Source organism: Coffea arabica, chromosome 11c (assembly GCF_036785885.1).
Source record: "Coffea arabica cultivar ET-39 chromosome 11c, Coffea Arabica ET-39 HiFi, whole genome shotgun sequence".
Lineage (NCBI taxonomy): Eukaryota > Viridiplantae > Streptophyta > Magnoliopsida > Gentianales > Rubiaceae > Coffea > Coffea arabica.
This window is the reverse complement of record NC_092330.1, coordinates 23876750-23895222: the sequence shown is the minus strand read 5'-3', so window position 1 is coordinate 23895222 and position 18473 is coordinate 23876750. Positions and strand designations below refer to the sequence as shown.

The 18473-nt window shown below is 44.3% G+C and overlaps 12 non-coding genes and 11 pseudogenes across 12 annotated transcripts; all 23 read right to left on the bottom strand.

The window, feature by feature from the left end:
- Positions 1 to 159: 159 nt before the first annotated feature.
- On the bottom strand, positions 160 to 278 carry LOC140017402 (5S ribosomal RNA). Its single transcript, XR_011823711.1, has one exon. It is a non-coding gene; the product is annotated as a 5S ribosomal RNA (ribosomal RNA).
- A 926-nt stretch (positions 279 to 1204) lies between these two features.
- LOC140020318 (5S ribosomal RNA) lies at positions 1205 to 1322 on the bottom strand (annotated as a pseudogene).
- Positions 1323 to 1733: 411 nt separating this feature from the next.
- Positions 1734 to 1852, bottom strand: LOC140017940 (5S ribosomal RNA). The gene has a single exon (XR_011824245.1). It is a non-coding gene; the product is annotated as a 5S ribosomal RNA (ribosomal RNA).
- Positions 1853 to 2779: 927 nt separating this feature from the next.
- Positions 2780 to 2897, bottom strand: LOC140019866 (5S ribosomal RNA; annotated as a pseudogene).
- A 411-nt stretch (positions 2898 to 3308) lies between these two features.
- LOC140018051 (5S ribosomal RNA) lies at positions 3309 to 3427 on the bottom strand. The gene has a single exon (XR_011824353.1). It is a non-coding gene; the product is annotated as a 5S ribosomal RNA (ribosomal RNA).
- A 927-nt stretch (positions 3428 to 4354) lies between these two features.
- On the bottom strand, positions 4355 to 4472 carry LOC140020317 (5S ribosomal RNA; annotated as a pseudogene).
- A 411-nt stretch (positions 4473 to 4883) lies between these two features.
- LOC140017401 (5S ribosomal RNA) lies at positions 4884 to 5002 on the bottom strand. Its single transcript, XR_011823710.1, has one exon. It is a non-coding gene; the product is annotated as a 5S ribosomal RNA (ribosomal RNA).
- A 926-nt stretch (positions 5003 to 5928) lies between these two features.
- LOC140020316 (5S ribosomal RNA) lies at positions 5929 to 6046 on the bottom strand (annotated as a pseudogene).
- A 411-nt stretch (positions 6047 to 6457) lies between these two features.
- LOC140017939 (5S ribosomal RNA) lies at positions 6458 to 6576 on the bottom strand. The gene has a single exon (XR_011824244.1). It is a non-coding gene; the product is annotated as a 5S ribosomal RNA (ribosomal RNA).
- A 927-nt stretch (positions 6577 to 7503) lies between these two features.
- Positions 7504 to 7621, bottom strand: LOC140020315 (5S ribosomal RNA; annotated as a pseudogene).
- Positions 7622 to 8032: 411 nt separating this feature from the next.
- Positions 8033 to 8151, bottom strand: LOC140017938 (5S ribosomal RNA). Its single transcript, XR_011824243.1, has one exon. It is a non-coding gene; the product is annotated as a 5S ribosomal RNA (ribosomal RNA).
- Positions 8152 to 9079: 928 nt separating this feature from the next.
- On the bottom strand, positions 9080 to 9197 carry LOC140020313 (5S ribosomal RNA; annotated as a pseudogene).
- A 411-nt stretch (positions 9198 to 9608) lies between these two features.
- Positions 9609 to 9727, bottom strand: LOC140017400 (5S ribosomal RNA). Its single transcript, XR_011823709.1, has one exon. It is a non-coding gene; the product is annotated as a 5S ribosomal RNA (ribosomal RNA).
- Positions 9728 to 10654: 927 nt separating this feature from the next.
- LOC140020619 (5S ribosomal RNA) lies at positions 10655 to 10772 on the bottom strand (annotated as a pseudogene).
- A 411-nt stretch (positions 10773 to 11183) lies between these two features.
- On the bottom strand, positions 11184 to 11302 carry LOC140017398 (5S ribosomal RNA). The gene has a single exon (XR_011823708.1). It is a non-coding gene; the product is annotated as a 5S ribosomal RNA (ribosomal RNA).
- A 927-nt stretch (positions 11303 to 12229) lies between these two features.
- On the bottom strand, positions 12230 to 12347 carry LOC140020312 (5S ribosomal RNA; annotated as a pseudogene).
- A 411-nt stretch (positions 12348 to 12758) lies between these two features.
- LOC140017397 (5S ribosomal RNA) lies at positions 12759 to 12877 on the bottom strand. The gene has a single exon (XR_011823707.1). It is a non-coding gene; the product is annotated as a 5S ribosomal RNA (ribosomal RNA).
- Positions 12878 to 13804: 927 nt separating this feature from the next.
- On the bottom strand, positions 13805 to 13922 carry LOC140020311 (5S ribosomal RNA; annotated as a pseudogene).
- A 411-nt stretch (positions 13923 to 14333) lies between these two features.
- Positions 14334 to 14452, bottom strand: LOC140017937 (5S ribosomal RNA). Its single transcript, XR_011824242.1, has one exon. It is a non-coding gene; the product is annotated as a 5S ribosomal RNA (ribosomal RNA).
- A 928-nt stretch (positions 14453 to 15380) lies between these two features.
- LOC140020310 (5S ribosomal RNA) lies at positions 15381 to 15498 on the bottom strand (annotated as a pseudogene).
- A 411-nt stretch (positions 15499 to 15909) lies between these two features.
- On the bottom strand, positions 15910 to 16028 carry LOC140017395 (5S ribosomal RNA). Its single transcript, XR_011823705.1, has one exon. It is a non-coding gene; the product is annotated as a 5S ribosomal RNA (ribosomal RNA).
- Positions 16029 to 16955: 927 nt separating this feature from the next.
- On the bottom strand, positions 16956 to 17073 carry LOC140020618 (5S ribosomal RNA; annotated as a pseudogene).
- Positions 17074 to 17484: 411 nt separating this feature from the next.
- Positions 17485 to 17603, bottom strand: LOC140017394 (5S ribosomal RNA). The gene has a single exon (XR_011823704.1). It is a non-coding gene; the product is annotated as a 5S ribosomal RNA (ribosomal RNA).
- Positions 17604 to 18473: the final 870 nt, after the last annotated feature.

The window sequence follows — 18473 nt, the reverse complement described above, 5'->3', positions numbered from 1 at the left end:
GCTTCGATCCAGCCGTACCGTTCCTGACTTGTCTCGCGCCTTCAGATCCGCCTTCATGCTTCGATGAGAAGCAAAATATAAAGCAATCGTTCCGACGGAGCTAAATTACTACAGCATAAAGAACGAAGGGGAAATTTGGATTTCGAAACAAAAAAGGGAGGGGTGCAACACGAGGACTTCCCAGGGGGTCACCCATCCTAGTACTACTCTCGCCCAAGCACGCTTAACTTCGGAGTTCTGATGGGATCCGGTGCATTAGTGCTGGTATGATCGCACCCGCCATGTTCCTTTCGCTTTATTCTTTTAAACTGCCCCGTCCTGTGAAGCAGTGTGGCTTTTCTGGACCCGAATTCATTTTAAGCGTCAATTCAAGAATTTCCCCTCATCCTTTTATTTATTTACTTTTACATTTTTTTCTTGTTGATTTGCACCATTTTTTTTCCCTCGTCGCGCAACTCTCAATTATCCTGAAATTGATCCTTCACGCTTGCGCTTATACATTTGCGCCGACAACTTTGACCGACGATCCGGGCTTCGATCCAGCCGTACCGTTCCTGACTTGTCTCGCGCCTTCAGATCCGCCTTCATGCTTCGATGAGAAGCAAAATATAAAGCAATCGTTCCGACGGAGCTAAATTACTACAGCATAAAGAACGAAGGGGAAATTTGGATTTCGAAACAAAAAAGGGAGGGATGCAACACGAGGATTTCCCAGGGGGTCACCTAGGGGTGTCAACGGGCCGGGTCCGGGCCGGAATTCATTATTCCGGACCCGGACCCGGATCCGACCCGTTTACCCGACGGGTCTTTTATTCGGTGTTCCGGATCCGGACCCGGCGAGTCTCGGATCCGGGTCGGGTCTACCCGAACAAATTTGCCAAAATTTATAATTTCTAACAAAAAAGAGAAAAAGATATATTTGTAAACAAATTTCTAGCTAATGCAAAGAAAAAACCAAATAAGAAAATAAATCAAATTGATTTTACTCAAATACATCATCCTAATCAAATTATATTGATAATATATATTTTTTATAAATTATTAAATCATTTATATCCGGATCCGGGTCTAATACGGGTCGGAATACTATATTCCGTATCCGACCCGTTTTTTTGTTTGAAAAAACGGATCCGGATCCGGATAACGGAATTAAATCCCTACCCATACCCGCAAAAATTTCAGGGATCCGATCCGGATCCGGGTGTAGACCCGACCCGTTGACCGGCCTAGGGTCACCCATCCTGGTACTACTGTCGCCCAAGCACGCTTAACTTCGAAGTTCTGATGGGATCCGGTGCATTAGTGCTGGTATGATCGCACCCGCCATGTTCCTTTCGCTTTATTCTTTTAAACTGTCACGTCCTGTGAAGCAGTTTGGCTTTTCTGGACCCGAATTCATTCTAAGCGTCAATTCATGAATTTCCTCTCATCCTTTTATTTATTTACTTTTATATTTTTTTCTTGTTGCTTTGCACCTTTTTTTTCCCTCGTCGAACAACTCTCAATTATCCTGAAATTGATCCTTCACGCTTGCGCTTATACATTTGCGCCGACAACTTTGACCGACGATCCGGGCTTCGATCCAGCCGTACCGTTCCTGACTTGTCTCGCGCCTTCAGATCCGCCTTCATGCTTCGATGAGAAGCAAAATATAAAGCAATCGTTCCGACGGAGCTAAATTACTACAGCATAAAGAACGAAGGGGAAATTTGGATTTCGAAACAAAAAAGGGAGGGGTGCAACAAGAGGACTTCCCAGGGGGTCACCCATCCTAGTACTACTCTCGCCCAAGCACGCTTAACTTCGGAGTTCTGATGGGATCCGGTGCATTAGTGCTGGTATGATCGCACCCGCCATGTTCCTTTCGCTTTATTCTTTTAAACTGCCCCGTCCTGTGAAGCAGTGTGGCTTTTCTGGACCCGAATTCATTTTAAGCGTCAATTCAAGAATTTCCCCTCATCCTTTTATTTATTTACTTTTACATTTTTTTCTTGTTGATTTGCACCATTTTTTTTCCCTCGTCGCGCAACTCTCAATTATCCTGAAATTGATCCTTCACGCTTGCGCTTATACATTTGCGCCGACAACTTTGACCGACGATCCGGGCTTCGATCCAGCCGTACCGTTCCTGACTTGTCTCGCGCCTTCAGATCCGCCTTCATGCTTCGATGAGAAGCAAAATATAAAGCAATCGTTCCGACGGAGCTAAATTACTACAGCATAAAGAACGAAGGGGAAATTTGGATTTCGAAACAAAAAAGGGAGGGGTGCAACACGAGGATTTCCCAGGGGGTCACCTAGGGGTGTCAACGGGCCGGGGTCCGGGCCGGAATTCATTATTCCGGACCCGGACCCGGATCCGACCAGTTTACCCGACGGGTCTTTTATTCGGTGTTCCGGATCCGGACCCGGCGAGTCTCGGATCCGGGTCGGGTCTACCCGAACAAATTTGTCAAAATTTATAATTTCTAACAAAAAAGAGAAAAAGATATATTTGTAAACAAATTTCTAGCTAATGCAAAGAAAAAACCAAATAAGAAAATAAATCAAATTGATTTTACTCAAATACATCATCCTAATCAAATTATATTGATAATATATATTTTTTATAAATTATTAAATCATTTATATCCGGATCCGGGTCTAATACGGGTCGGAATACTATATTCCGTATCCGACCCGTTTTTTTGTTTGAAAAAACGGATCCGGATCCGGATAACGGAATTAAATCCCTACCCATACCCGCAAAAATTTCAGGGATCCGATCCGGATCCGGGTGTAGACCCGACCCGTTGACCGGCCTAGGGTCACCCATCCTAGTACTACTGTCGCCCAAGCACGCTTAACTTCGAAGTTCTGATGGGATCCGGTGCATTAGTGCTGGTATGATCGCACCCGCCATGTTCCTTTCGCTTTATTCTTTTAAACTGCCACGTCCTGTGAAGCAGTTTGGCTTTTTTGGACCCGAATTCATTCTAAGCGTCAATTCATGAATTTTCTCTCATCCTTTTATTTATTTACTTTTATATTTTTTTCTTGTTGCTTTGCACCTTTTTTTTCTCTCGTCGAACAACTCTCAATTATCCTGAAATTGATCCTTCACGCTTGCGCTTATACATTTGCGCCGACAACTTTGACCGACGATCCGGGTTTCGATCCAGCCGTACCGTTCCTGACTTGTCTCGCGCCTTCAGATCCGCCTTCATGCTTCGATGAGAAGCAAAATATAAAGCAATCGTTCCGACGGAGCTAAATTACTACAGCATAAAGAACGAAGGGGAAATTTGGATTTCGAAACAAAAAAGGGAGGGTTGCAACACGAGGACTTCCCAGGGGGTCACCCATCCTAGTACTACTATCGCCCAAGCACGCTTAACTTCGGAGTTCTGATGGGATCCGGTGCATTAGTGCTGGTATGATCGCACCCGCCATGTTCCTTTCGCTTTATTCTTTTAAACTGCCCCGTCCTGTGAAGCAGTGTGGCTTTTCTGGACCCGAATTCATTCTAAGCGTCAATTCAAGAATTTCCCCTCATCCTTTTATTTATTTACTTTTACATTTTTTTCTTGTTGATTTGCACCATTTTTTTTTCCCTCGTCGCGCAACTCTCAATTATCCTGAAATTGATCCTTCACGCTTGCGCTTATACATTTGCGCCGACAACTTTGACCGACGATCCGGGCTTCGATCCAGCCGTACCGTTCCTGACTTGTCTCGCGCCTTCAGATCCGCCTTCATGCTTCGATGAGAAGCAAAATATAAAGCAATCGTTCCGACGGAGCTAAATTACTACAGCATAAAGAGCGAAGGGGAAATTTGGATTTCGAAACAAAAAAGGGAGGGGTGCAACACGAGGATTTCCCAGGGGGTCACCTAGGGGTGTCAACGGGCCGGGTCCGGGCCGGAATTCATTATTCCGGACCCGGACCCGGATCCGACCCGTTTACCCGACGGGTCTTTTATTCTGTGTTCCGGATCCGGACCCGGCGAGTCTCGGATCCGGGTCGGGTCTACCCGAACAAATTTGCCAAAATTTATAATTTCTAACAAAAAAGAGAAAAAAATATATTTGTAAACAAATTTCTAGCTAATGCAAAGAAAAAACCAAATAAGAAAATAAATCAAATTGATTTTACTCAAATACATCATCCTAATCAAATTATATTGATAATATATATTTTTTATAAATTATTAAATCATTTATATCCGGATCCGGGTCTAATACGGGTCGGAATACTATATTCCGTATCCGACCCGTTTTTTTGTTTGAAAAAACGGATCCGGATCCGGATAACGGAATTAAATCCCTACCCATACCCGCAAAAATTTCAGGGATCCGATCCGGATCCGGGTGTAGACCCGACCCGTTGACCGGCCTAGGGTCACCCATCCTGGTACTACTGTCGCCCAAGCACGCTTAACTTCGAAGTTCTGATGGGATCCGGTGCATTAGTGCTGGTATGATCGCACCCGCCATGTTCCTTTCGCTTTATTCTTTTAAACTGTCACGTCCTGTGAAGCAGTTTGGCTTTTCTGGACCCGAATTCATTCTAAGCGTCAATTCATGAATTTCCTCTCATCCTTTTATTTATTTACTTTTATATTTTTTTCTTGTTGCTTTGCACCTTTTTTTTCCCTCGTCGAACAACTCTCAATTATCCTGAAATTGATCCTTCACGCTTGCGCTTATACATTTGCGCCGACAACTTTGACCGACGATCCGGGCTTCGATCCAGCCGTACCGTTCCTGACTTGTCTCGCGCCTTCAGATCCGCCTTCATGCTTCGATGAGAAGCAAAATATAAAGCAATCGTTCCGACGGAGCTAAATTACTACAGCATAAAGAACGAAGGGGAAATTTGGATTTCGAAACAAAAAAGGGAGGGGTGCAACACGAGGACTTCCCAGGGGGTCACCCATCCTAGTACTACTCTCGCCCAAGCACGCTTAACTTCGGAGTTCTGATGGGATCCGGTGCATTAGTGCTGGTATGATCGCACCCGCCATGTTCCTTTCGCTTTATTCTTTTAAACTGCCCCGTCCTGTGAAGCAGTGTGGCTTTTCTGGACCCGAATTCATTTTAAGCGTCAATTCAAGAATTTCCCCTCATCCTTTTATTTATTTACTTTTACATTTTTTTCTTGTTGATTTGCACCATTTTTTTTCCCTCGTCGCGCAACTCTCAATTATCCTGAAATTGATCCTTCACGCTTGCGCTTATACATTTGCGCCGACAACTTTGACCGACGATCCGGGCTTCGATCCAGCCGTACCGTTCCTGACTTGTCTCGCGCCTTCAGATCCGCTTTCATGCTTCGATGAGAAGCAAAATATAAAGCAATCGTTCCGACGGAGCTAAATTACTACAGCATAAAGAACGAAGGGGAAATTTGGATTTCGAAACAAAAAAGGGAGGGATGCAACACGAGGATTTCCCAGGGGGTCACCTAGGGGTGTCAACGGGCCGGGTCCGGGCCGGAATTCATTATTCCGGACCCGGACCCGGATCCGACCCGTTTACCCGACGGGTCTTTTATTCGGTGTTCCGGATCCGGACCCGGCGAGTCTCGGATCCGGGTCGGGTCTACCCGAACAAATTTGCCAAAATTTATAATTTCTAACAAAAAAGAGAAAAAGATATATTTGTAAACAAATTTCTAGCTAATGCAAAGAAAAAACCAAATAAGAAAATAAATCAAATTGATTTTACTCAAATACATCATCCTAATCAAATTATATTGATAATATATATTTTTTATAAATTATTAAATCATTTATATCCGGATCCGGGTCTAATACGGGTCGGAATACTATATTCCGTATCCGACCCGTTTTTTTGTTTGAAAAAACGGATCCGGATCCGGATAACGGAATTAAATCCCTACCCATACCCGCAAAAATTTCAGGGATCCGATCCGGATCCGGGTGTAGACCCGACCCGTTGACCGGCCTAGGGTCACCCATCCTGGTACTACTGTCGCCCAAGCACGCTTAACTTCGAAGTTCTGATGGGATCCGGTGCATTAGTGCTGGTATGATCGCACCCGCCATGTTCCTTTCGCTTTATTCTTTTAAACTGTCACGTCCTGTGAAGCAGTTTGGCTTTTCTGGACCCGAATTCATTCTAAGCGTCAATTCATGAATTTCCTCTCATCCTTTTATTTATTTACTTTTATATTTTTTTCTTGTTGCTTTGCACCTTTTTTTTCCCTCGTCGAACAACTCTCAATTATCCTGAAATTGATCCTTCACGCTTGCGCTTATACATTTGCGCCGACAACTTTGACCGACGATCCGGGCTTCGATCCAGCCGTACCGTTCCTGACTTGTCTCGCGCCTTCAGATCCGCCTTCATGCTTCGATGAGAAGCAAAATATAAAGCAATCGTTCCGACGGAGCTAAATTACTACAGCATAAAGAACGAAGGGGAAATTTGGATTTCGAAACAAAAAAGGGAGGGGTGCAACAAGAGGACTTCCCAGGGGGTCACCCATCCTAGTACTACTCTCGCCCAAGCACGCTTAACTTCGGAGTTCTGATGGGATCCGGTGCATTAGTGCTGGTATGATCGCACCCGCCATGTTCCTTTCGCTTTATTCTTTTAAACTGCCCCGTCCTGTGAAGCAGTGTGGCTTTTCTGGACCCGAATTCATTTTAAGCGTCAATTCAAGAATTTCCCCTCATCCTTTTATTTATTTACTTTTACATTTTTTTCTTGTTGATTTGCACCATTTTTTTTTCCCTCGTCGCGCAACTCTCAATTATCCTGAAATTGATCCTTCACGCTTGCGCTTATACATTTGCGCCGACAACTTTGACCGACGATCCGGGCTTCGATCCAGCCGTACCGTTCCTGACTTGTCTCGCGCCTTCAGATCCGCCTTCATGCTTCGATGAGAAGCAAAATATAAAGCAATCGTTCCGACGGAGCTAAATTACTACAGCATAAAGAACGAAGGGGAAATTTGGATTTCGAAACAAAAAAGGGAGGGATGCAACACGAGGATTTCCCAGGGGGTCACCTAGGGGTGTCAACGGGCCGGGTCCGGGCCGGAATTCATTATTCCGGACCCGGACCCGGATCCGACCCGTTTACCCGACGGGTCTTTTATTCGGTGTTCCGGATCCGGACCCGGCGAGTCTCGGATCCGGGTCGGGTCTACCCGAACAAATTTGCCAAAATTTATAATTTCTAACAAAAAAGAGAAAAAGATATATTTGTAAACAAATTTCTAGCTAATGCAAAGAAAAAACCAAATAAGAAAATAAATCAAATTGATTTTACTCAAATACATCATCCTAATCAAATTATATTGATAATATATATTTTTTATAAATTATTAAATCATTTATATCCGGATCCGGGTCTAATACGGGTCGGAATACTATATTCCGTATCCGACCCGTTTTTTTGTTTGAAAAAACGGATCCGGATCCGGATAACGGAATTAAATCCCTACCCATACCCGCAAAAATTTCAGGGATCCGATCCGGATCCGGGTGTAGACCCGACCCGTTGACCGGCCTAGGGTCACCCATCCTGGTACTACTGTCGCCCAAGCACGCTTAACTTCGAAGTTCTGATGGGATCCGGTGCATTAGTGCTGGTATGATCGCACCCGCCATGTTCCTTTCGCTTTATTCTTTTAAACTGTCACGTCCTGTGAAGCAGTTTGGCTTTTCTGGACCCGAATTCATTCTAAGCGTCAATTCATGAATTTCCTCTCATCCTTTTATTTATTTACTTTTATATTTTTTTCTTGTTGCTTTGCACCTTTTTTTTCCCTCGTCGAACAACTCTCAATTATCCTGAAATTGATCCTTCACGCTTGCGCTTATACATTTGCGCCGACAACTTTGACCGACGATCCGGGCTTCGATCCAGCCGTACCGTTCCTGACTTGTCTCGCGCCTTCAGATCCGCCTTCATGCTTCGATGAGAAGCAAAATATAAAGCAATCGTTCCGACGGAGCTAAATTACTACAGCATAAAGAACGAAGGGGAAATTTGGATTTCGAAACAAAAAAGGGAGGGGTGCAACAAGAGGACTTCCCAGGGGGTCACCCATCCTAGTACTACTCTCGCCCAAGCACGCTTAACTTCGGAGTTCTGATGGGATCCGGTGCATTAGTGCTGGTATGATCGCACCCGCCATGTTCCTTTCGCTTTATTCTTTTAAACTGCCCCGTCCTGTGAAGCAGTGTGGCTTTTCTGGACCCGAATTCATTCTAAGCGTCAATTCAAGAATTTCCCCTCATCCTTTTATTTATTTACTTTTACATTTTTTTCTTGTTGATTTGCACCATTTTTTTTTCCCTCGTCGCGCAACTCTCAATTATCCTGAAATTGATCCTTCACGCTTGCGCTTATACATTTGCGCCGACAACTTTGACCGACGATCCGGGCTTCGATCCAGCCGTACCGTTCCTGACTTGTCTCGCGCCTTCAGATCCGCCTTCATGCTTCGATGAGAAGCAAAATATAAAGCAATCGTTCCGACGGAGCTAAATTACTACAGCATAAAGAGCGAAGGGGAAATTTGGATTTCGAAACAAAAAAGGGAGGGGTGCAACACGAGGATTTCCCAGGGGGTCACCTAGGGGTGTCAACGGGCCGGGTCCGGGCCGGAATTCATTATTCCGGACCCGGACCCGGATCCGACCCGTTTACCCGACGGGTCTTTTATTCTGTGTTCCGGATCCGGACCCGGCGAGTCTCGGATCCGGGTCGGGTCTACCCGAACAAATTTGCCAAAATTTATAATTTCTAACAAAAAAGAGAAAAAGATATATTTGTAAACAAATTTCTAGCTAATGCAAAGAAAAAACCAAATAAGAAAATAAATCAAATTGATTTTACTCAAATACATCATCCTAATCAAATTATATTGATAATATATATTTTTTATAAATTATTAAATCATTTATATCCGGATCCGGGTCTAATACGGGTCGGAATACTATATTCCGTATCCGACCCGTTTTTTTGTTTGAAAAAACGGATCCGGATCCGGATAACGGAATTAAATCCCTACCCATACCCGCAAAAATTTCAGGGATTCCGATCCGGATCCGGGTGTAGACCCGACCCGTTGACCGGCCTAGGGTCACCCATCCTGGTACTACTGTCGCCCAAGCACGCTTAACTTCGAAGTTCTGATGGGATCCGGTGCATTAGTGCTGGTATGATCGCACCCGCCATGTTCCTTTCGCTTTATTCTTTTAAACTGTCACGTCCTGTGAAGCAGTTTGGCTTTTCTGGACCCGAATTCATTCTAAGCGTCAATTCATGAATTTCCTCTCATCCTTTTATTTATTTACTTTTATATTTTTTTCTTGTTGCTTTGCACCTTTTTTTTCCCTCGTCGAACAACTCTCAATTATCCTGAAATTGATCCTTCACGCTTGCGCTTATACATTTGCGCCGACAACTTTGACCGACGATCCGGGCTTCGATCCAGCCGTACCGTTCCTGACTTGTCTCGCGCCTTCAGATCCGCCTTCATGCTTCGATGAGAAGCAAAATATAAAGCAATCGTTCCGACGGAGCTAAATTACTACAGCATAAAGAACGAAGGGGAAATTTGGATTTCGAAACAAAAAAGGGAGGGGTGCAACACGAGGACTTCCCAGGGGGTCACCCATCCTAGTACTACTCTCGCCCAAGCACGCTTAACTTCGGAGTTCTGATGGGATCCGGTGCATTAGTGCTGGTATGATCGCACCCGCCATGTTCCTTTCGCTTTATTCTTTTAAACTGCCCCGTCCTGTGAAGCAGTGTGGCTTTTCTGGACCCGAATTCATTTTAAGCGTCAATTCAAGAATTTCCCCTCATCCTTTTATTTATTTACTTTTACATTTTTTTCTTGTTGATTTGCACCATTTTTTTTTCCCTCGTCGCGCAACTCTCAATTATCCTGAAATTGATCCTTCACGCTTGCGCTTATACATTTGCGCCGACAACTTTGACCGACGATCCGGGCTTCGATCCAGCCGTACCGTTCCTGACTTGTCTCGCGCCTTCAGATCCGCCTTCAAGCTTCGATGAGAAGCAAAATATAAAGCAATCGTTCCGACGGAGCTAAATTACTACAGCATAAAGAACGAAGGGGAAATTTGGATTTCGAAACAAAAAAGGGAGGGATGCAACACGAGGATTTCCCAGGGGGTCACCTAGGGGTGTCAACGGGCCGGGTCCGGGCCGGAATTCATTATTCCGGACCCGGACCCGGATCCGACCCGTTTACCCGACGGGTCTTTTATTCGGTGTTCCGGATCCGGACCCGGCGAGTCTCGGATCCGGGTCGGGTCTACCCGAACAAATTTGCCAAAATTTATAATTTCTAACAAAAAAGAGAAAAAGATATATTTGTAAACAAATTTCTAGCTAATGCAAAGAAAAAACCAAATAAGAAAATAAATCAAATTGATTTTACTCAAATACATCATCCTAATCAAATTATATTGATAATATATATTTTTTATAAATTATTAAATCATTTATATCCGGATCCGGGTCTAATACGGGTCGGAATACTATATTCCGTATCCGACCCGTTTTTTTGTTTGAAAAAACGGATCCGGATCCGGATAACGGAATTAAATCCCTACCCATACACGCAAAAATTTCAGGGATCCGATCCGGATCCGGGTGTAGACCCGACCCGTTGACCGGCCTAGGATCACCCATCCTAGTACTACTGTCGCCCAAGCACGCTTAACTTCGAAGTTCTGATGGGATCCGGTGCATTAGTGCTGGTATGATCGCACCCGCCATGTTCCTTTCGCTTTATTCTTTTAAACTGTCAGGTCCTGTGAAGCAGTTTGGCTTTTCTGGACCCGAATTCATTCTAAGCGTCAATTCATGAATTTCCTCTCATCCTTTTATTTATTTACTTTTATATTTTTTTCTTGTTGCTTTGCACCTTTTTTTTCCCTCGTCGAACAAGTCTCAATTATCCTGAAATTGATTCTTCACGCTTGCGCTTATACATTTGCGCCGACAACTTTGACCGACGATCCGGGCTTCGATCCAGCCGTACCGTTCCTGACTTGTCTCGCGCCTTCAGATCCGCCTTCATGCTTCGATGAGAAGCAAAATTTAAAGCAATCGTTCCGACGGAGCTAAATTACTACAGCATAAAGAACGAAGGGGAAATTTGGATTTCGAAACAAAAAAGGGAGGGGTGCAACACGAGGACTTCCCAGGGGGTCACCCATCCTAGTACTACTCTCGCCCAAGCACGCTTAACTTCGGAGTTCTGATGGGATCCGGTGCATTAGTGCTGGTATGATCGCACCCGCCATGTTCCTTTCGTTTTATTCTTTTAAACTGCCCCGTCCTGTGAAGCAGTGTGGCTTTTCTGGACCCGAATTCATTCTAAGCGTCAATTCAAGAATTTCCCCTCATCCTTTTATTTATTTACTTTTACATTTTTTTCTTGTTGATTTGCACCATTTTTTTTTCCCTCGTCGCGCAACTCTCAATTATCCTGAAATTGATCCTTCACGCTTGCGCTTATACATTTGCGCCGACAACTTTGACCGACGATCCGGGATTCGATCCAGCCGTACCGTTCCTGACTTGTCTCGCGCCTTCAGATCCGCCTTCATGCTTCGATGAGAAGCAAAATATAAAGCAATCGTTCCGACGGAGCTAAATTACTACAGCATAAAGAACGAAGGGGAAATTTGGATTTCGAAACAAAAAAGGGAGGGGTGCAACACGAGGATTTCCCAGGGGGTCACCTAGGGGTGTCAACGGGCCGGATCCGGGCCGGAATTCATTATTCCGGACCCGGACCCGGATCCGACCCGTTTACCCGACGGGTCTTTTATTCGGTGTTCCGGATCCGGACCCGGCGAGTCTCGGATCCGGGTCGGGTCTACCCGAACAAATTTGCCAAAATTTATAATTTCTAACAAAAAAGAGAAAAAGATATATTTGTAAAAAATTTCTAGCTAATGCAAAGAAAAAACCAAATAAGAAAATAAATCAAATTGATTTTACTCAAATACATCATCCTAATCAAATTATATTGATAATATATATTTTTTATAAATTATTAAATCATTTATATCCGGATCCGGGTCTAATACGGGTCGGAATACTATATTCCGTATCCGACCCGTTTTTTTGTTTGAAAAAACGGATCCGGATCCGGATAACGGAATTAAATCCCTACCCATACCCGCAAAAATTTCAGGGATTCCGATCCGGATCCGGGTGTAGACCCGACCCGTTGACCGGCCTAGGGTCACCCATCCTGGTACTACTGTCGCCCAAGCACGCTTAACTTCGAAGTTCTGATGGGATCCGGTGCATTAGTGCTGGTATGATCGCACCCGCCATGTTCCTTTCGCTTTATTCTTTTAAACTGTCACGTCCTGTGAAGCAGTTTGGCTTTTCTGGACCCGAATTCATTCTAAGCGTCAATTCATGAATTTCCTCTCATCCTTTTATTTATTTACTTTTATATTTTTTTCTTGTTGCTTTGCACCTTTTTTTTCCCTCGTCGAACAACTCTCAATTATCCTGAAATTGATCCTTCACGCTTGCGCTTATACATTTGCGCCGACAACTTTGACCGACGATCCGGGCTTCGATCCAGCCGTACCGTTCCTGACTTGTCTCGCGCCTTCAGATCCGCCTTCATGCTTCGATGAGAAGCAAAATATAAAGCAATCGTTCCGACGGAGCTAAATTACTACAGCATAAAGAACGAAGGGGAAATTTGGATTTCGAAACAAAAAAGGGAGGGGTGCAACACGAGGACTTCCCAGGGGGTCACCCATCCTAGTACTACTCTCGCCCAAGCACGCTTAACTTCGGAGTTCTGATGGGATCCGGTGCATTAGTGCTGGTATGATCGCACCCGCCATGTTCCTTTCGCTTTATTCTTTTAAACTGCCCCGTCCTGTGAAGCAGTGTGGCTTTTCTGGACCCGAATTCATTTTAAGCGTCAATTCAAGAATTTCCCCTCATCCTTTTATTTATTTACTTTTACATTTTTTTCTTGTTGATTTGCACCATTTTTTTTTCCCTCGTCGCGCAACTCTCAATTATCCTGAAATTGATCCTTCACGCTTGCGCTTATACATTTGCGCCGACAACTTTGACCGACGATCCGGGCTTCGATCCAGCCGTACCGTTCCTGACTTGTCTCGCGCCTTCAGATCCGCCTTCATGCTTCGATGAGAAGCAAAATATAAAGCAATCGTTCCGACGGAGCTAAATTACTACAGCATAAAGAACGAAGGGGAAATTTGGATTTCGAAACAAAAAAGGGAGGGATGCAACACGAGGATTTCCCAGGGGGTCACCTAGGGGTGTCAACGGGCCGGGTCCGGGCCGGAATTCATTATTCCGGACCCGGACCCGGATCCGACCCGTTTACCCGACGGGTCTTTTATTCGGTGTTCCGGATCCGGACCCGGCGAGTCTCGGATCCGGGTCGGGTCTACCCGAACAAATTTGCCAAAATTTATAATTTCTAACAAAAAAGAGAAAAAGATATATTTGTAAACAAATTTCTAGCTAATGCAAAGAAAAAACCAAATAAGAAAATAAATCAAATTGATTTTACTCAAATACATCATCCTAATCAAATTATATTGATAATATATATTTTTTATAAATTATTAAATCATTTATATCCGGATCCGGGTCTAATACGGGTCGGAATACTATATTCCGTATCCGACCCGTTTTTTTGTTTGAAAAAACGGATCCGGATCCGGATAACGGAATTAAATCCCTACCCATACCCGCAAAAATTTCAGGGATCCGATCCGGATCCGGGTGTAGACCCGACCCGTTGACCGGCCTAGGGTCACCCATCCTGGTACTACTGTCGCCCAAGCACGCTTAACTTCGAAGTTCTGATGGGATCCGGTGCATTAGTGCTGGTATGATCGCACCCGCCATGTTCCTTTCGCTTTATTCTTTTAAACTGTCACGTCCTGTGAAGCAGTTTGGCTTTTCTGGACCCGAATTCATTCTAAGCGTCAATTCATGAATTTCCTCTCATCCTTTTATTTATTTACTTTTATATTTTTTTCTTGTTGCTTTGCACCTTTTTTTTCCCTCGTCGAACAACTCTCAATTATCCTGAAATTGATCCTTCACGCTTGCGCTTATACATTTGCGCCGACAACTTTGACCGACGATCCGGGCTTCGATCCAGCCGTACCGTTCCTGACTTGTCTCGCGCCTTCAGATCCGCCTTCATGCTTCGATGAGAAGCAAAATATAAAGCAATCGTTCCGACGGAGCTAAATTACTACAGCATAAAGAACGAAGGGGAAATTTGGATTTCGAAACAAAAAAGGGAGGGGTGCAACAAGAGGACTTCCCAGGGGGTCACCCATCCTAGTACTACTCTCGCCCAAGCACGCTTAACTTCGGAGTTCTGATGGGATCCGGTGCATTAGTGCTGGTATGATCGCACCCGCCATGTTCCTTTCGCTTTATTCTTTTAAACTGCCCCGTCCTGTGAAGCAGTGTGGCTTTTCTGGACCCGAATTCATTCTAAGCGTCAATTCAAGAATTTCCCCTCATCCTTTTATTTATTTACTTTTACATTTTTTTCTTGTTGATTTGCACCATTTTTTTTTCCCTCGTCGCGCAACTCTCAATTATCCTGAAATTGATCCTTCACGCTTGCGCTTATACATTTGCGCCGACAACTTTGACCGACGATCCGGGCTTCGATCCAGCCGTACCGTTCCTGACTTGTCTCGCGCCTTCAGATCCGCCTTCATGCTTCGATGAGAAGCAAAATATAAAGCAATCGTTCCGACGGAGCTAAATTACTACAGCATAAAGAGCGAAGGGGAAATTTGGATTTCGAAACAAAAAAGGGAGGGGTGCAACACGAGGATTTCCCAGGGGGTCACCTAGGGGTGTCAACGGGCCGGGTCCGGGCCGGAATTCATTATTCCGGACCCGGACCCGGATCCGACCCGTTTACCCGACGGGTCTTTTATTCTGTGTTCCGGATCCGGACCCGGCGAGTCTCGGATCCGGGTCGGGTCTACCCGAACAAATTTGCCAAAATTTATAATTTCTAACAAAAAAGAGAAAAAGATATATTTGTAAACAAATTTCTAGCTAATGCAAAGAAAAAACCAAATAAGAAAATAAATCAAATTGATTTTACTCAAATACATCATCCTAATCAAATTATATTGATAATATATATTTTTTATAAATTATTAAATCATTTATATCCGGATCCGGGTCTAATACGGGTCGGAATACTATATTCCGTATCCGACCCGTTTTTTTGTTTGAAAAAACGGATCCGGATCCGGATAACGGAATTAAATCCCTACCCATACCCGCAAAAATTTCAGGGATTCCGATCCGGATCCGGGTGTAGACCCGACCCGTTGACCGGCCTAGGGTCACCCATCCTGGTACTACTGTCGCCCAAGCACGCTTAACTTCGAAGTTCTGATGGGATCCGGTGCATTAGTGCTGGTATGATCGCACCCGCCATGTTCCTTTCGCTTTATTCTTTTAAACTGTCACGTCCTGTGAAGCAGTTTGGCTTTTCTGGACCCGAATTCATTCTAAGCGTCAATTCATGAATTTCCTCTCATCCTTTTATTTATTTACTTTTATATTTTTTTCTTGTTGCTTTGCACCTTTTTTTTCCCTCGTCGAACAACTCTCAATTATCCTGAAATTGATCCTTCACGCTTGCGCTTATACATTTGCGCCGACAACTTTGACCGACGATCCGGGCTTCGATCCAGCCGTACCGTTCCTGACTTGTCTCGCGCCTTCAGATCCGCCTTCATGCTTCGATGAGAAGCAAAATATAAAGCAATCGTTCCGACGGAGCTAAATTACTACAGCATAAAGAACGAAGGGGAAATTTGGATTTCGAAACAAAAAAGGGAGGGGTGCAACACGAGGACTTCCCAGGGGGTCACCCATCCTAGTACTACTCTCGCCCAAGCACGCTTAACTTCGGAGTTCTGATGGGATCCGGTGCATTAGTGCTGGTATGATCGCACCCGCCATGTTCCTTTCGCTTTATTCTTTTAAACTGCCCCGTCCTGTGAAGCAGTGTGGCTTTTCTGGACCCGAATTCATTTTAAGCGTCAATTCAAGAATTTCCCCTCATCCTTTTATTTATTTACTTTTACATTTTTTTCTTGTTGATTTGCACCATTTTTTTTTCCCTCGTCGCGCAACTCTCAATTATCCTGAAATTGATCCTTCACGCTTGCGCTTATACATTTGCGCCGACAACTTTGACCGACGATCCGGGCTTCGATCCAGCCGTACCGTTCCTGACTTGTCTCGCGCCTTCAGATCCGCCTTCATGCTTCGATGAGAAGCAAAATATAAAGCAATCGTTCCGACGGAGCTAAATTACTACAGCATAAAGAACGAAGGGGAAATTTGGATTTCGAAACAAAAAAGGGAGGGATGCAACACGAGGATTTCCCAGGGGGTCACCTAGGGGTGTCAACGGGCCGGGTCCGGGCCGGAATTCATTATTCCGGACCCGGACCCGGATCCGACCCGTTTACCCGACGGGTCTTTTATTCGGTGTTCCGGATCCGGACCCGGCGAGTCTCGGATCCGGGTCGGGTCTACCCGAACAAATTTGCCAAAATTTATAATTTCTAACAAAAAAGAGAAAAAGATATATTTGTAAACAAATTTCTAGCTAATGCAAAGAAAAAACCAAATAAGAAAATAAATCAAATTGATTTTACTCAAATACATCATCCTAATCAAATTATATTGATAATATATATTTTTTATAAATTATTAAATCATTTATATCCGGATCCGGGTCTAATACGGGTCGGAATACTATATTCCGTATCCGACCCGTTTTTTTGTTTGAAAAAACGGATCCGGATCCGGATAACGGAATTAAATCCCTACCCATACACGCAAAAATTTCAGGGATCCGATCCGGATCCGGGTGTAGACCCGACCCGTTGACCGGCCTAGGATCACCCATCCTAGTACTACTGTCGCCCAAGCACGCTTAACTTCGAAGTTCTGATGGGATCCGGTGCATTAGTGCTGGTATGATCGCACCCGCCATGTTCCTTTCGCTTTATTCTTTTAAACTGTCACGTCCTGTGAAGCAGTTTGGCTTTTCTGGACCCGAATTCATTCTAAGCGTCAATTCATGAATTTCCTCTCATCCTTTTATTTATTTACTTTTATATTTTTTTCTTGTTGCTTTGCACCTTTTTTTTCCCTCGTCGAACAAGTCTCAATTATCCTGAAATTGATTCTTCACGCTTGCGCTTATACATTTGCGCCGACAACTTTGACCGACGATCCGGGCTTCGATCCAGCCGTACCGTTCCTGACTTGTCTCGCGCCTTCAGATCCGCCTTCATGCTTCGATGAGAAGCAAAATTTAAAGCAATCGTTCCGACGGAGCTAAATTACTACAGCATAAAGAACGAAGGGGAAATTTGGATTTCGAAACAAAAAAGGGAGGGGTGCAACACGAGGACTTCCCAGGGGGTCACCCATCCTAGTACTACTCTCGCCCAAGCACGCTTAACTTCGGAGTTCTGATGGGATCCGGTGCATTAGTGCTGGTATGATCGCACCCGCCATGTTCCTTTCGTTTTATTCTTTTAAACTGCCCCGTCCTGTGAAGCAGTGTGGCTTTTCTGGACCCGAATTCATTCTAAGCGTCAATTCAAGAATTTCCCCTCATCCTTTTATTTATTTACTTTTACATTTTTTTCTTGTTGATTTGCACCATTTTTTTTTCCCTCGTCGCGCAACTCTCAATTATCCTGAAATTGATCCTTCACGCTTGCGCTTATACATTTGCGCCGACAACTTTGACCGACGATCCGGGATTCGATCCAGCCGTACCGTTCCTGACTTGTCTCGCGCCTTCAGATCCGCCTTCATGCTTCGATGAGAAGCAAAATATAAAGCAATCGTTCCGACGGAGCTAAATTACTACAGCATAAAGAACGAAGGGGAAATTTGGATTTCGAAACAAAAAAGGGAGGGGTGCAACACGAGGATTTCCCAGGGGGTCACCTAGGGGTGTCAACGGGCCGGATCCGGGCCGGAATTCATTATTCCGGACCCGGACCCGGATCCGACCCGTTTACCCGACGGGTCTTTTATTCGGTGTTCCGGATCCGGACCCGGCGAGTCTCGGATCCGGGTCGGGTCTACCCGAACAAATTTGCCAAAATTTATAATTTCTAACAAAAAAGAGAAAAAGATATATTTGTAAAAAATTTCTAGCTAATGCAAAGAAAAAACCAAATAAGAAAATAAATCAAATTGATTTTACTCAAATACATCATCCTAATCAAATTATATTGATAATATATATTTTTTATAAATTATTAAATCATTTATATCCGGATCCGGGTCTAATACGGGTCGGAATACTATATTCCGTATCCGACCCGTTTTTTTGTTTGAAAAAACGGATCCGGATCCGGATAACGGA